Below are 13,923 nucleotides of genomic sequence, written 5' to 3'. Positions count from 1 at the left end.
GGGTAAAGAATCATGTCTGTATAGAAGGAGGGATTAAAGAGTTTCTCTACAAGCATATATTTTCCATAAGGTTGAGAAAACATCCAATATCCATACAAAGAATGAGGAAGTAGACAGACGGGGACACTGGAATATTCTTCTGCCCCAAAATACCAGCAACTCTTTTCACCACTGGGGCTTCCCAGGTGGCTCAGTGGTTTAAGAAAAAAAAAAAAATCTGGCTGCCTAGCAGGAGATGAGGGTTCAATCTATGGAACAGGGAGATCCCCTCAAGAAGGAAATGGTAACCCACTGTGGTATTCTTGCCTGGGAAATCCCATGACAAAGGATCTTAGTGGGCTACAGTCCATGGGTTTGCAAAGAGTCAGACATAGCTGAGTGACTAAACAACAATAATCTTGTCACTTCTAGAAATTTTATTTTTATCTCTGAAATGTATCCTCAAGTATCCTAAAGAAAGGGAAACCAGTATCAGTAATTTTAGTCAGACATTATATTGAAGAAAAATTCTATCTGCAAATCTGAATAGCAGTTGAAGAGAGCCCTAACTGCTCTTGATCTATTCCAGGTATTTTCAATTGTTGTTCTGAATTTGCATTTTTCTAATTGTGGCAAAGGGTATAGTTAAGTAAAAGGACTTGAAATGCATGTCAGCTATTCATTCATTCATTTATTCAAACACTTCTGGGACCATCTGGGACAGTCCCCAGATTGTGTATAGGTGCTAAGTGCTAGAAATACAATGAAAAAGACATAGCTTCTGCTCCCTCAAAACACAGCCAGCCGAGACAGCATACAAAACAGTAATTACACTGAGATGTTTTTAGTGCACAGAAGAAAACAGAAGTTGCTCAAATATAATAATAGAACCTTCTTGAAAGCATTCAGAGAAAGAAACACATGGTCTGTGACTTTGACTTCACCACTGTATGTATGTCATTAAATTCCATTAGCCTCTGTATGTCATAATTATTTAAATGTAGCTTACAACTGCCTCAAGGCATGTTTTTAAAAGCATCCCATTATTGAGGGTGCTAAAAAGCAGCCACACATATTACTATCAATTACTACTGGGAACACCTAGAGCAGAACGTTTTGTAAACAGACTGAAACATACAACTCCAAATAAATGCCATCCTTGCAAAATATGTCACCTTCAGTGGCTTACAGTTATTTGATTTGTGAGTTCTGAAGTACTGACTGATTTTTAAATTTATAACAACGAATTTAACAGCAATTGGATGTTATTTACAAATAAAATATCATAAATGTAACTATTTTTATGGCAAAGCCAACATTTGATAACGACAACTCTATAACAAAAGGTAATTAATTTGTAATGACTCAGGGGAAAAAAGACTGAAAGAAAGTATGTATAACCTTTTAAAAGCTGGTTTTATTAGGTTGGTGCAAAAGTAATTGCAGTTTTACACTGCTGAATTTTGTTGTTTGATATTTGGATCAGTTCAGTTCAGTCACTCAGTCGTGTCTGACTCTTTGTGACCCCATGGACCACAGCTGACCAGGCTTCCCTGTCCATCACCAGCTTCTGGAGCTTGCTCAAACTCATGTCCATTGAGTCAGTGATGCCATCCAACCATCTCATCCTCTGTCATCCCCTTCTCCTCCTACCTTCAACCTAATACATTCTTAAATAAATGTGGTATGTTGTACAGCATTCTAATGTGCATTTCTCACTTTATTATTTTTTGCTAATGACTTACTACTTGCTGTTTATTTTATATTTATTTTACACTAACGAAATGATGTTAGACAAAAAGCAAATTCAAGCAATTTTCTTATTCAAGTTCAAATTGGGTTATAAATCAGTGGAGACAATTTGCAACATCAACGAAATGTTTGGCCCAGGAACTGCAAATGAACCTACAGTGCAGCAGTGGTTCAAGAAGTTATGCAGTGCTCGCTTCGGCAGCACATATACTAAAATTGGAACGATACAGAGAAGATTAGCAAGGCCCCTGCACAAGGATGACACGCAAATTCTTATGGAGAACAGTGTGGAGATTCCTTAAAAAACTGGAAATAGAACTGCCTTATGATCCAGCAATCCCACTGCTGGGCATAGACACTGTACCCCAATGTTCATCACAGCACTGTTTATAATAGCCAGGACATGGAAGCAACCTAGATGCCCATCAGCAGATGAATGGATAAGAAAGCTGTGGTACATATACACAATGGAGTATTACTCAGCCATTAAAAAGAATACATTTGAATCAGTTCTAATGAGATGGATAAAACTGGAGCCTATTATACAGAGTGAAGTAAGCCAGAAAGAAAAACACCAATACAGTATACTAATGCATATATATGGAATTTAGAAAGATGGTAACAATAACCCTGTGTATGAGACAGCAAAAGAGACACCAATGTATAGATCAGTCTTATGACTATCATGTAGAAACGAGTCGCCAGTGGGTCGATGCACGGAACTGGGAGCTCGGGGCTGGTGACTGGGAGGTGAGGAGCACAGTGGCCAGCTATCAGAAGTTGACAACAACCAATTGAGAGCAATCATCGAAGCTGATCCTCTTACAACTACATGAGAAGCTGGTGATGAACTCAACATCAAGCATTCTACGGTCATCTGGCATTTGCAGCAAATAGCAAAGGTGAAAAAGCTCGATAAATGGGTGCCTCATGAGCTGACCACAAATCAAAAAAAAAAAAAAAATCATTGCTTTGAAGTGTTGTCTTCTCTTATTTTACACAAGGCTGAATCATTTCTCAATCAGACAGTGGGACGTGTGACACAGAGGACTGTATACCACAACCATCGACGAACAACTCAGTTGGACTGAGAAGAAGCGCCAAAGCACTTCCCAAAGCCAAGTGAAAGTGAAAGTCGCTCAGTCGTGTCCAACTCTTTGCGACGCCATGGACTATGTGGTCCATGGAATTCTCAAGGCCAGAATAATGGAGTGGTTAGCCTTTCCCTTCTCCAGGGGATCTTCCCAAGCTAGGGATCAAACCCAGGTCTCCTGCATCACAGGCAGATTCTTTACCCGCTGAGCCACAAGGGAAGACAAATTTGCACCTAAAAATGTCATGGTCATTGTTTGGTGGTCCACTGCCTGTCTGATCTACTATAGCTTTCTGAATCTGGCAAAACCATTACATCTGTGAAGTAGGCTCAGCAAATCAGTGAAATGCACCAAAAACTGCAATGCCTGCAGCTGGCATTGGTCAGCAGAAAGGACCCAATTCTCCATGACAGTGCCTAACTGCATGCTGCACAATCAATGCTTACAAAGTTGAATGAATTGGGCTATGAAGTTTTGCCTCATCCTCCATATTCACCTGATCTCTCGCCAATTGACTACCACTTCTTCAAGCATCTCAACAACTTTTTACAGGGAAAATGCTTCCACAACCAGCAGGAGGCAGAAAATGCTTTCCGAGTGTTTGTCGACTCCCAAAGCACGGATTTTTACTCTACAGGAATAAACAAACTTATTTCTCATCGGCAAAAATATGTTGATTGTAATGGTTCCTATTTTGATTAACAAAGATGTGTTTGAGCCTACTTATAATGATTTAAAATTCATGGTCCAAACCACAATTACATTTGCACCAACCTTATACGTTAAATGCGGGATGAATGAACCTTATGATCACTAGGCTAAGAAAGTTCTCAGCTCCCAATCTCTTCTGAGGTCAAAAATAATTTTATATCAATTGACAAAATGTATCAAAATCCTCCCAAGTTAAAACATACTCCAGAAGAGTCATATGTGGGCTTTATATAACAGATTATATTTAGGTAGACAAATAAGTAGAGACTAGAGTATGCTCCTTGGTCTTTCTAAAATAATTGTGAAACTGAAACTTTGTTTGTAATGATTAGGTAGACAAATAAGTAGAGACTAGAGTATGCTCCTTGGTCTTTATAAAATAATTTGAAACTGAAACTTCCTTTGTAATGATATTCCTTTTAAAGTACCCTTGAAGGTACCTCTAGCTTTAGGATGTTCAGATTTGGCCATTCTGTTGGGTTTCAAATGATGGTAGACTACTATTTCAGAAAATGTATGCATGTGTGCATATAGGTATTGGAGACTTTTCTCTTAGATTGCATTTTTAGAAACAGTATTGAGGTATGTCACATTGCCTAAAATATTTTGGAAGATTCTTTTCTAAGTTACCTCTTAATCACTTTAAATGAAGCAAATCATTTCTCCCTCTCTGGGTAAATCTGATTTTTAAAATAGCTAAGAGTCATTCAGATACAAATCTGATGAATTACATAATAATCATGAGACCGTTTTTCTAAACATCAGGCTATGGGGGAAAAAAGCATGATTACAAAGATACTGATTTTCTTACAATGCTTATGAACCAATTACAAAAACTACTCTTAATTTCAAAAAATATAGTAACATTGGCATAAACATAGGATACAAAGTTCACTAATAATTTTGTTCTAAACAAAATGGATGAGTTATTTATGCATAACTAGACACAGTTTATCTGGGCTTCCCTGGTGGCTCAGACGGTGAAGTATTCACCTGCAATGCAGAAGACCTGGGTTGGATCCCTAGGTCAGGAAGATCTCCTGGAGAAGGGAATGGCTACCCATACCAGATTTCTTGCCTTTAGAATCCCATAAATAAAGGAGCCTGGAGGGCTACAGTTCATGTGGTCGCAGAGAGTCAGACATGACTCAGCGACTAAGCCCACACACAAACATGGTTTATCTCTACCTTATTTTATGTAAATATGGTGATAGCAATGTAGGAAATGACTTATATGATGATACATTTCTCTAGATCAAGTTTTTTAATTGTGGGCATTATGACTTCAATTTTTATTTTCAGTTCCTAGGAAAGTTCCTTACACAGAACTGGCACTCAGTATGGAATAAATAAGTAAATGAGAGTAATCGAGTACTTTGGCAGAATTCATATAATACTGTGAGCTATATCATGCATGAATATAACCATACTTCTATACTAGTCTAACTTAAAGAAATTCTAGATCAGCCCTAAAACACCTGAGGAGGCAATGAATAATAAGAACTTCTTATCTAGAAATCATCCAAGAAAAATATTTTTAAAGAGATGACAATTTTAGAACAACACATTCAAATATTTATCAGCTTCCTCATACACATAAACTACAACATCAAACTAAGAATTCATATTCTGGCTAGAGTCCTCAATTTTTATACAATTATGAGAACAAATACACTTCACTCTCACCATTCACTCCCACCAAACACCCACAAGCCCATTCTGGGTTCTTGACAATGTTGTTTTTCACAGAGTATACTTGAATCTTCAAGGATTACAGCTAATGAATTTTCAAAAATTAACTATTAATTTAAATTTGTCTATAACTTTGTAGGTTTATAGTGGAAATGTCATTCATATACAGAAATATGTTTTGAATAATATGTATATAATTCATATGCTTAGAGCAGATGTGTGTGTATGGTATAAATGAGGCTTTCCTTGTGGCTCAGATGAATCCACCTGCAATGCAGGAGTCACAGTTTCGATCTCTGGATCAAGAAGAGCCCTGGAGGAGGTCATGGCAATCTACTCCAATATTCTTGCCTGGAGAATCCCCTGGGCAGAGAAGCCTGGTGCCTACAGTACATATGGTCATGCAGAGTTGGATACAACTGAGTGACTAACACACACACGATATAACCAAGCACATTATGTGAAGACAGTTAAGAAAATATAGATAAGTGGAAAGAAAATGTCCCCAAAACAAATTGAAATTTAAATTCCTAAGAATGAATTACCCAGAAAACTCAGTAGATTTTGCTCCTACTACATTGAGAAAAAAATGCATCATAGATCTTATAAAAAATTTTAAGTATGCAAAAACTTAGGGCCCAAAAATCTCTAGTCAAAGCTCCATGTCTCATCCTAAGCTTTATTTCCACATGTCAGAAAATGTGTCATACATGAGTAGTTTAAATATATATATATATATATATATATATATATATATATAACCAATGTCAGTAAAAGTCTCATCCAAAAGGAAAAAAAATTAAATTTGATTCATTTCACCCTGACTACTTCTAGCAAACAAAAGCATAAAATCAATGTATTTTATATGTAGTGTAATAGACTTTACAAGAAATAATGATTCAAGAAATATGAATACCATTTGATCATTTATTTTTTAAATGCTCTAAGAGCAGCAATAAAAGAAAATCTGCTCCAAGAGTTTGTGTTCACCCAAAGCAAAAGGCCTGGCAGAAATAAAAAATATAAATATTAAAGGAAATTAAGCAATGGTAATAATTCATGATTCCAAACTCCAAAGACTTCTTTTAAAATAGTACAAGACTCGTCAATCCTGAAGCAAGAGAATAGACTCATGGACACATTGAAACTTGATGCTCCTTCAAAGAAAGTGGAAAAGGTAAGGGCATTCCACATAAGGGCAGTGGAAAAGATCTAAGAAATCAGTTACACCAAGATAAGTAAGACTTTCACCTTCTAGAGATATCTTTCTTCCAAGACTGCAAATTCCACAAGGAGGTATAAGATCAACAGAAATCAGGAGAAAGGAATTGCTCTTTTCTTTCCTCAGAGGCTTCCATGAGAAGTAGCTCAGACTTACAAGCACTCATCCTGAAAAAATTGGTTGAAGACCTGACTTCAAATCATTTAAACAGCCGTCTATCTGTAGTAAGCCAAAAAGTGAAAAGCATAGCGAACTATCTTGTGTGTATGTCATCTCCAGTTTACTGTGGTAGGGTCTGAGTGTTTAAAATATATACACCACACAGGCTCATCACCAAACTATAATCTAGAAACAATTCCAATTACAATGGAGACAATCCTAAAGATATTGGGAAAATGCTCACAATTGTTGATTGAAGTCCAGACAAACCATTGCAGACACTTGCTATCTTGCCTCCAACATAATCAGATGTTCAGCGGCATTAAAAATTAATACTTTGGGGAGGTCTACTGAGGGTAAAAGCACAGCATGAGGTTCTATCCTTTTAAGTAATCGTCATAATATACTGTGGGCTGCTAGCATGATATGTTCCTAATGAGAACCCAAGGAATCCCTTCACTAGCAATACTTTCAAGGTTAAAGAAAAAACATTTTTTATCTTTTTCTCTTAAAAAATTTGAGACCCAAAGAAGGACTATGGGATTAACAGATAAAAACCACTGTACATAAAAAGAGATAAGCAACAAGGATGTAATATATAGCACAGGAAACCATATTCAATACCCTGTAATAACTTATAGTGGAAAATAATCTGAAATATATATTATATATATATATATATATGTAATATATATTATGTCTACAACTAAATCAATTTGCTGTACACCTGAAACAAAATACTATAATTATACTTCAATAAAATATATTTTATACATACATAGAATTCAGACTTAAGTTGAAGAAAGTAGGGAAAACCAAGAGGCCATTAGAGTATGACCTAAATCAAATTCCTTACGATTATACAGTGGAAGTGGCAAATAGAGTCAAAGGATTAGATCTGATAGACAGACTGCCTGAAGAACTATGGATGAAGATTGGTAACACTGTATAGGAAACAGTGATCAAGACCATCCCAAAGAAAAAGAAATACAAAATGGTTGTCTGAGGAGGCCTTACAAATAGCTGTGAAAAGAAGAGAAGAGAAAGGCAAAAGAGAAAAGGAAAGATATACCCATTTGAATGCAGAATTCCAAAGAATAGCAAGGAGAGATAAGAAAGCCTTCCTCAGTGATCAATACAAAGAAATAGAGGAAAGCAACAGAATGGGAAAGACTAGAGATCTCTTCAAGAAAATTAGAGATACCAAGGGAACATTTCACGCAAAGATGGACACAATAAAGGACAGAAATGGTATGGACCTAAGAGAAACAGAAGATATTAAAAAGAGGAGGCAACAATACACAGAAGAACTATACAAAAAAGGTCTGTTTGACCCAGATAATCATGATGGTATGATAACTCACCTAGAGCCAGACATCCTGGAATGTGAAGTTAGGTGGGCCTTAGAAAGCATCACTACGAACAAAGCTAGTGGAGGTGATGGAATTCTAGTTGAGCTATTTCAAATCCTAAAAGATGATACTGTGAAAGTGCTGCACTCAGTATGAGAGTGAATTTGGAAAACTCAGCGGTGGCCACAGGACTGGAAAAGGTCAGTTTTCATTCCAATCCCTAAAAAATGCAATGCGAAAGAATGTTCAAACTACCACACAATTGCACTCATCTCACACGCTAGTAAAGTAATGCCCAGAATTCTCCAAGCCAGGCTTCAACAGTATGTGAACCATGAACTTCCAGATGTTCAAGCTGGATTTATAAAACACAGAGGAACGAGAGATCAAATTGCCAACATCTGCTGGATCATCAACAAAGCAAGAGAGTTTCAGAAAAACATCTACTTCTGCTTTATTGACTATGCCAAAGCCTTTGACTGTGTGGATCACAACAAACTGGAAAATTCTTCAAGAGATGAGAATACCATCTTATCTGCCTCCTAAGAAATATGATGCAGGTCAAGAAGCAACAGTTAGAACTGGACATGGAACAACAGACTGGTTCCAAATCAGGAAAGGAGTATGTCAAGTCTGTATATTGTCACCCTGCTTATTTAACTTATATGAAGAATATATCATGAGGAATGCTGGACTAGATGAAGCACAAGCTGGAATCAAGATTGCTGGGAGAAATATCAATAACCTCAGATATGCAGATGACACCACCTTTATGGCAGAAAGCAAAGAAGAAAACTAAAGAGCCTCTTGATGAAAATGAAAGAGAAGAATGAAAAAGTTGGCTTAAAACTCAACATTCACAAAACTAAGATCATGGCATCTGGTCCCATCACTTCATGGCAAATAGATGGGAAACAGTGGAAACAATGCCAGACTTTATTTGCGGGGGTGGGCGGGGAGCGCTTCAAAATCATGCAGATGGTGACTGCAGCCATGAAATTAAAAGATCCTTGCTGCTTGGAAGGACCTATGACCAACCTAGACACCATATTAAAAAGCAGAGACATTACTTTGCCAGTAAAGGTCCATCTAGTCAAAGCTATAGTCTTTCCAGTAGTCACGTATGGATGTGAGAGTTGGACCTTAAAAAAAGCTGAGTGCCGAAGAACTGATCCTTTTGAACTGTGTTGTTGGAGAAGACTCTTTAGAGTCCCTTGGACAGCATGGAGTTCAAACCAGTCAATCCTAAAGGAAATTGGTCCTGAATATTCATTGGAAGGACTGATGCTAAAGTTGAAACTCCAATACTTTGGCCATCTGATGCGAAGATTAACTCATTTGAAAAGACCCTGATGCTGGGAAAGATTGGAGGCAGGAGGAGAAGGGGATGACAGAGGATGAGATGGTTGGTTGGCATCACCGACTCAATGGACATGAGTTTGAATAAACCCCCAGGTATTGGTGATGGACAGGAGGCCTCGCGTGCTACAATCCACAGGGTTTCAAAGAGTCCAACATGACTCAGCAACTGAACTGAACTGAGAACTCCACTGTGTTGTAAAATCTGGCTCAAGTTACCTTCATCTCTTAGCAGTATTATTGAAATAGCCTAGTGGTCTTCAAAAGAAGAAGTGGACAACAGAGGATGACATGGTTGGATGGCATCACTGACTCAATGGACATGAACTTGAGTAAACTCCCAGTGATATTGGAGGACAGAGAAGCCTGGGGAGCTGCAGTCTTTGAGGTTGCAAATAGCTGGACACAATTTGGGCATTGAACAAAAACAATAAAGTAGTCTTCAAAACACATTTGCTTACATACTCCTCTAAACATTTCTAAGTCAACAACTGAAAATTTCATTATGCATTTAAATTGCTGTAAAGGATGAACTTTTTTATTTTACATATACCTCATGGAGATCCAACCAGTCCATTCTAAAGGATAACAGCCCTGGGTGTTCTTTGGAAGGAATGATGCTAAAGCTGAAACTCCAGTACTTTGGCCACATCATGCAAAGAGTTGACTCATTGGAAAAGACTCTGATGCTGGGAGGGATTGGGGGCAGGAGGAGAAGGGGACGACAGAGGGTGAGATGGCTGGATGGCATCAGCAACTCGACGGACGTGAGTTTGAGTGAACTCTGGGAGTTGGTGATGGACAGGGAGGCCTGGAGTGCTGCAATTCATGGGGTTGCAAAGAGTCAGACACGACTGAGTGACTGAACTGAACTGAACATGGAATCATAAAGTCATATCAATTTAACCCCATCTGCCAATTAAAAATATGAATAAGCACTTTTTTAAAGAGGTAGAAATAGTAAACTCTTTTCTTTACTAATTAAACTTGTGTTTCCATTCTGTAACCACCCAGAAGTTTATATTACATATACTACTATATTACATATATTATATACATATATTTTATATGGGTTTATATTGTTGTTTTGGAGAAGGCAATGGCACCCCACTCCAGTATTCTTGCCTGGAAAATCCCATGGACGGAGGAGCCTCATAGGCTGCAGTCCAAGGGGTCGCTAAGAATCAGGCATGACTGAACGACTTCACTTTCACTTTTCACTTTCCTGCATTGGAGAAGGAAATGGCAACCCACTCCAGTGTTCTTGCCTGGAGAATCCCAGGGACGGGGGAGCCTGGTGGGCTGCCGTCTATGGGGTCACACAGAGTCGGACACGACTGAAGTGACTTATCTTACCTTACCTTATATTGTTGTTTAGTCACTAAGTTGTATCCAACTCTTTTGTGACCCCATGGACTTGGACCTGCCAAGCTCTTCTATCTGTGGAATTTCACAGGCAAGATTACTAGAGTGGGTTGTCATTTCCTACTCCAGGGGATCTTCCTGACCCTGGAATCAAACCCATGTCTCCTGCATTGTAGGCAATTTTCTTTGACTGCAAAAGTTTTTGGCTGCAAAGCTTCAAGGAAATTTAAAACTTAGAGGTGTGCTGTACAGCATGTTGTGATCACAAAAGAGTCAGACATGACTGAGCAGCTAAACAACAACATAACAACATGTTACCCAATAACCATTAGCCACTAGCAATATATGGCTACTGAGCACTTGAGATATAGCTAGTCTAGAGTGAGAAGTGCTATAAGGCAAAATGCACACCACTGATTTTCAAAAAATCAATATGAAAACTGAGTATAAATTCAATAATTTTTCTATTGATTACATAATGTTAAAATAATGTTTTGATATATTGGACTAAAAAAAGAAATTTAAATAAACACACCTATTTTAAAATTTTAAGTTACATTTAAAAATACATGGTTCACATTTGTAATTCTCTTAGAATTACATTTTTGCTTGTAGAACTGGTTTAGAATGTTCTATTGATTACCTAACAATTTTCTGAAATAAAAATATAACTTGAATTTCTTTTCATTTCCTGGGCCTTAAACATCCTCAATTCTTTTAAAAGAGATTTTTAATTATGTTATCTTTCCAATTATCAGTGGAATACCGTTTATGGAGGCAATAAACTTTAAAATAGTTCATAATTAAGTAAATGTAAAATTTTACTGGAATTGTTCATCTTAAAGAAATAGATGGGGCTTTCCCCCCCAAATTAGTTGGTATATCCATAGATGAAAATTTATTGTATAATAACATTTAACAGCAATTCACTTGGTATTTTTTATTTTCATACTGAGACACTCTAATCATACAAATGGGTAGGGATAGAAATTTAGGGTTTTTTTTAATGTTACTAAACTATCTGAACTTTATCCAAGTTTCATTATAAAAATCCATCTAGCAATAAAGTTTTAATAATCAACTAATAATTTAAATATTTAATTTTGATGAACACAAGAAACTCAAAATCCAACCTGTTTTTTGTTTGTTTGTTTGTTTGTCTAATCACTGGAGTCATTTTGTTTCTAATTTATGGTGAGTATACTGCAAAAAAAAAGAATTATCATTTTACAGTATACTGCAAAAAAAAAAAAAAAGAATTACCAAAAAACTACTCTGTACATCTATTACTCTTTCAGTTAAAGGCTCTTTATTCTACCAGACACAATTAAAAAGGGTAAAGACAAAATCAAAATTATATTCCTAATGATTTTGGAGAATTAATTTTTAGATAAAATATTTCATATCACAGGCTTTAAATATATTTTTGTCAAAGCCATAGAGTTACAGACTTTGTTAATTCAGGGAAAATATGGAGTTAGGAAATCAATTCTCATTATCAAACCAGTTTTCCCACAATTAATTTTTTTTCTATCAGAAAAGTCTGATTTGATTTTTCAATTTAAATAATTGTTTTAATAAAGATCCATGTGGAAACAATCTTCTGAATCTAAATTCAGATAATTTGGGCTTCTATGATAATCTAAATTTCTATGATATAGAGATAAATAGACAAATGGATAAAGCAGAAGACAGAAATCTGTGACAAGCTAAAATCAGGTATTTTTCTCAATCTCATTTTGTTTTTGCTCTCAAAGTGATCTCCCACAGGAGTGGTGGTTTTTCTGGCAATAGAAGGGGTGTGGAAGAGGTGAAGATGTCAAGTCCAAGTATTTGAGACTGTCCCTTCATTTTTCACTCTAGAAATTTTTACACCCTGGGGAAATGCACCATGGTACAATCTGGAACGAATGAGAAAAGAAGCCTTTCTTTTGAAAGCGAAAGGAGATGTCAGATGGGAGATGGGAAGGATGAGCAAGCACAATGCCTTGACCTCAGATTCATTACCAGGGAGCTAAGTTTCAGGCAGTGAGCTGATCTGGAAATTCACTCCTTTAAAGACTATGTCCCTATAAAATTTTCAGGCAGCCTTGGAGGTTGTATATCCAGTTTGAACACTAATCCATTATCCAATTCACTATAGCCCTGCTTCCATCTCTGGCTCCTACAGCCTGAGGAGCACAGTGCCCAGAATGATTCTTTCAGTTCCAAAATAGAAAATCACTCCTCTGCTCAAAACCTTCCAGCAGTTTCCCAATCTCACACTCAGCAAAATCCAACTATCTTGACAGCAGCCCACAGTGCTCTTAACAATTTCCCTTAAACCCCATCACTCCTCTGGCACAATGTCCTACTAAATTCCCTTGGCTCAGTTTGCCATTCCACACTGGGGCCTTTGATGGCCCTCAAATTCTCAAAAGGCTATCATTTCCTCCTCTAAAATGCTCTCTCCTTGACCCCCATGACTTACAACCTCATTTTCACTAGATTGTTACTCAGATACCTTCCCAGTGAGGTTTTTCCTGGCCACCCTACTACTTATTGCTCCTATTCCCCTTTTCCTGCTTTATTTTTTCCCCCAAAGTACCTGTTACCATTTGACTCTATATTTTCCTATTTACGATTTGCTTTTTAATCCTCTATAGAATGTAAGCTCATAAAAATAGGATTGTTTTAGTTCTATATTCCACTAAAATAGGGGAATTTCTAGGTGGTTCAGTGGTAAAGAATCTGCCTCCAAAGCAAGAGACCCAGATTCAATTCCTGGGTCAGGAAGATTCCTTGGAGAAGGAAATGGCAACCACTCCAGTATTCTTGCCTGGAAAATCCCATGGACAGAGGAGCCTGGCAGGCTACAGCCGAGGAGTTTACAAAGGATCAGACACAACCTAGCAATGAAACAGCAGCTGCTGCTAAGTTGCTTCAGTCGTGTCCAACTCTGTGCAACCCCAGAGACGGCAGCCCACCAGGCTCCCCTGTCCCTGGGATTCTCCAGGCAAGAACACTGGAGTGGGTTGCCATTTCCTTCTCCAATGCAGGAAAGTGAAAAGTGAAAGTGAAGTCGTTCAGTCGTGTCCAACTCCTAGCGACCCCATGGACTGCAGCCTACCAGGCTCTCCGTCCATGGGATTTTCCAGGCACGAGTACTGGAGTGGGGAGCCATTGCCTTCTCCGTAAACAGCAGCAGCAGCATCCAACAAATATTTCTCAAGTGAAAAAACATGTGACCCCTTTAATA

The 13,923-nt window shown here is 37.5% G+C and overlaps 1 non-coding gene across 1 annotated transcript; it reads left to right on the top strand.

Annotated features, from left to right (window-relative positions):
* Positions 1 to 1,917: 1,917 nt before the first annotated feature.
* On the top strand, positions 1,918 to 2,024 carry LOC133254545 (U6 spliceosomal RNA). Its single transcript, XR_009738715.1, has one exon. It is a non-coding gene; the product is annotated as a U6 spliceosomal RNA (small nuclear RNA).
* The last annotated feature ends 11,899 nt before the right edge of the window (positions 2,025 to 13,923 follow it).

The sequence above is a fragment of the Bos javanicus genome, chromosome 9, assembly GCF_032452875.1.
Source record: "Bos javanicus breed banteng chromosome 9, ARS-OSU_banteng_1.0, whole genome shotgun sequence".
Lineage (NCBI taxonomy): Eukaryota > Metazoa > Chordata > Mammalia > Artiodactyla > Bovidae > Bos > Bos javanicus.
Note: the sequence above shows the minus strand (reverse complement) of the source record. Positions and strands in the feature narration are given on the sequence as shown.